At 48.1% G+C, this 3,252-nt stretch overlaps 1 long non-coding RNA gene across 1 annotated transcript; it reads left to right on the top strand.

The window, feature by feature from the left end:
- Nucleotides 1-1,639: 1,639 nt before the first annotated feature.
- On the top strand, nt 1,640-2,865 carry LOC141731812 (uncharacterized). Its single transcript, XR_012583748.1, has 2 exons — nt 1,640-2,246; nt 2,588-2,865. It is a non-coding gene; the product is annotated as an uncharacterized LOC141731812 (long non-coding RNA).
- Nucleotides 2,866-3,252: the final 387 nt, after the last annotated feature.

The raw sequence follows: 3,252 nt of genomic DNA, 5'->3' as shown, positions 1-3,252 counted from the left end.
CAAGCAGAAGGGAGCAGGATTAACCTAACCCTGGGGTTGGTTTGGAAAAGGTCTCTGCAGCTCTTTGAGGTCAAAAAAGGCTTTTGAGGAACACACACACACACACCTTGAGGCACAGTGGGGCTGGTTCCTGTCACCAGGAGATGGTTGTGTGTCCTCTCCTCAGGGATAGAATTTTGGAAGGGGAACAGTGAATGATGTTCTAGTTATAAAAATTAGTGAGATGTTTTTCCATAGCTCTGAAAATACAGCTCAAAAATAACAAAATAGAGACAGATCTGCTGCAAGGATTTTCCTTCCTGATCTGTCACTGCTGCTGCAGTGTCAGGAGTCCTCGTCATTCCTGTTTTTCTGGTCTAGTAAGAGCTATGTCATTGCATCTCTGGCCTGACCCACAGTTCCCTGCAGACTTCATAATTACAGCCTTCTTCAAAACAGACATCACTTACCATGCCAGGAATTGTCACAGTGTGCAGAAGTAGATCAAAATCCATTAGGGAACAAGAGGTGGCCAGATTAATTTCCACCTGAAATTTCAATTAAGCTTTTCAGGGTAGAATTAGCGCGTAAGCCAAGCCTAGACATGATGACTCTGGGGTTTGAATTTTAGAATTGGTCTGCTAGGGAGAAATGAGAGTTTTCTCTCGGGCCTGTGGCACAGCTGAGCGGGGCCATGCACGGCCCTAAATATTTCAGAGGCTGGAAGCCACAAGTATGTGGAGGTTCTCCTCATGTTAATGTGTGTGATGGGTTTAAAAGCCCGAGATCCCCTGGAAAGAAGGCAGAACAGATCCCCAGGCCCTGCTGGAGTCACTGTGCTCTCTGAATGCTGGCTGGCACTGGAGGGGAGTCACAGAAAGCAGAGGAGTTTCTCATCCTCAATGGACAGAGGAGAAAGGAGCTTTGTAGAGTTTCGTATTTTTTTTCATAACTTGCAGTAAGATTGTGAGCTTTCCCCCCCAAAAACACAAAGGGGATATTTTAAATCCTATTTTTTTAATTTGGCAGAATGTCCCCAACTTCTGGCACCTGCAGGGCACATTTTCCCAACATCTCCTCCCACCCCATCAGTGTGTGTGTACAAAATGACATCAGTGCACATTCAGTGTGCACACAGACCCACACAAACTCTGTGCATTTGTGTGTCTGTGCATTTCACACACACTCAGTCCCAGGGACAGCCGTGGGTGTCCCCAGAGGACACTTTCCCTGTATTTGTGTTGTGTCACCCCCATTTCTGAGCTCTCCTAGGCCCTCCTCAGCCCTGGATCTATTTCCTTTTATTATCCTGGCAGGAGCTGAGCTTCATTAGGGAAGTGGAGTCTCTAACAAGGATGGGGAATGGCAGCAACAAAAGGATGCAGCAATATAAAGTTATGTCAAAAAACCTTTACAAGAAAAACGGCTGACATTAGAAACAAGGGGCATTAAAAATTCAGCAGGGTTGGGAGGGGGGGCAGGACTGGGGAGAGAGAAACAAATAAATACCCAGGCTCTAAACGAATAAATCCTTTTATTTGGGAAATGCATCAAACCCTGCATGCTATTAGAACTGGTTTTATTTCTATTACTGTTAATAACAATGATAAATACATTTTTTTCCGGGGTCTCGGTGTGGGGTATCAGCATTTTAAATACACATTTAACCAGGGAGGTTTAACAGTCTTCCCCTGGTGCTGATGTTCAGTGCCTGGGAGCTGTTTCCTCCTGCCCAGAATGGAGCTGCCCTGCTCAGCCAGCAGATAATTTTGGATGGGTCTTGACCAGTGGCCCAAATTTAGTCAGCTATAACTGGATCCTGTAAGTGACACCAGCCCTGTTGTTTGGCTGGTCAGAGACCCTGGAATCTCATGATCCCTGAGCTTTTCCAGGCAGGCTCTTGAGGAGAATCTGTTGTCCCAAACACACAAAACCCCCAAATTTGGCTGATGTGCAGGCAGGGATGAATCAATTTGTGTAGGAGCTGAGCAGGCCAGAGGAGGAGGAGGATGTGGAACTTGGATTCCTGTGCTCTCCAAGCACTGGGGACTGACTTCAGCTGCTCTTTGCGTCCCGCCCTGAAGATCTCAAGCCAGGATTTATTTCCCTCCCTCGCTGCACACTGACAAACACAGGGGGAGCCTGGGGTGCTAATCCAGGGCTGCAATCAGCAGAATTGGGAACCAGAACCTCCCCTCCATCCCGGCCTCCTTGGGGGCTGCAGATGGAGCATGTCCCTGTCCCATCAGCTGGGACAGGCAGGGCAGGTGGGGTGAATTTGCAGTTTGGCACAGGGGAAGCTTTGTGTGCAGGCAGCCCCGGGGCTGGGGGGTTAAAGTGCTCTGTGATTGCTCCTGGCACCCTGTGAGCACTGAAATCCCTGCACAGGGTGGGCAGCAAGGGGTGCAGTGTGCTGGGGTCAGAGGGCTGGCTGTGTTTGCACAGCTCTGTGTGTGTTTTTGTGTGTTTTTCTGTGTTTTTGTGTGTGTGCAGGGCTCTCACACAATTCTCCCCCTAATATTATTCATCCTTATTACGTATCATTATTCTTTATTATGATTTATATACCGTGCCATGGCTTTATGATGATTTATGCCCCCATCCCCAGAAGAGCTTATGGAAGGCATCACACAGCAGGAAGACAGCAGCGTGTTCAGGGGAAGAAGCATGGCTTTCTCCGCCAGCAGCAGCTCCAAGGCTCCTCCTCAGCCATCAGGAACCTCATTCCTGGGCTCCCACAAAAGGATTTGGGTGCAGCTGTACCAAGGCTTCAAGTCAAGCTTTTATCTAAACTCATGGTCTCCAGTTCCTCTGCTGCTGTCTTTCCTTCTGCTGCTTCTTGTAGGTCTTCATTTCCATCTTGCCTATTAAAAGAGATTAATTTAATGATTGCCCTTGAAGCAATTTTTGTTGTGTTTGGGGAGGAACTTCCTTGGCTGCTTTAAGGCAGCTTCGCCCTGTGCTACCCTACAAATCAGTCACAGCTGAGGGACATTTGCAAGGCTCAAAACAAGAGTGGGAGCTTCCCACCTGGGTCCCCGTGTGTAAATAACAGTGATTCAGTGCAAAATGCTGGCTGAGTTGCCAGAAACGTTTCAGTGTTTGCCTGGAGGAGCCTCAGCCTGTAAGTGACAGCTTTTGAGCCAAAAGGTCCTGTTTGGGTAACAGGATAACTCAGCTGGAAGAAGGGGCTTGCTCTGGAGGTAAGAGCAGAATATTTAAAGAAATGTAAAGGAGGCTGAAGCTCATTCCCCCCAGATTCCATCCTCTGCC

Source organism: Zonotrichia albicollis, chromosome 25, assembly GCF_047830755.1.
Source record: "Zonotrichia albicollis isolate bZonAlb1 chromosome 25, bZonAlb1.hap1, whole genome shotgun sequence".
NCBI lineage: Eukaryota > Metazoa > Chordata > Aves > Passeriformes > Passerellidae > Zonotrichia > Zonotrichia albicollis.
This window is presented reverse-complemented; position numbering and strand designations above follow the sequence as displayed.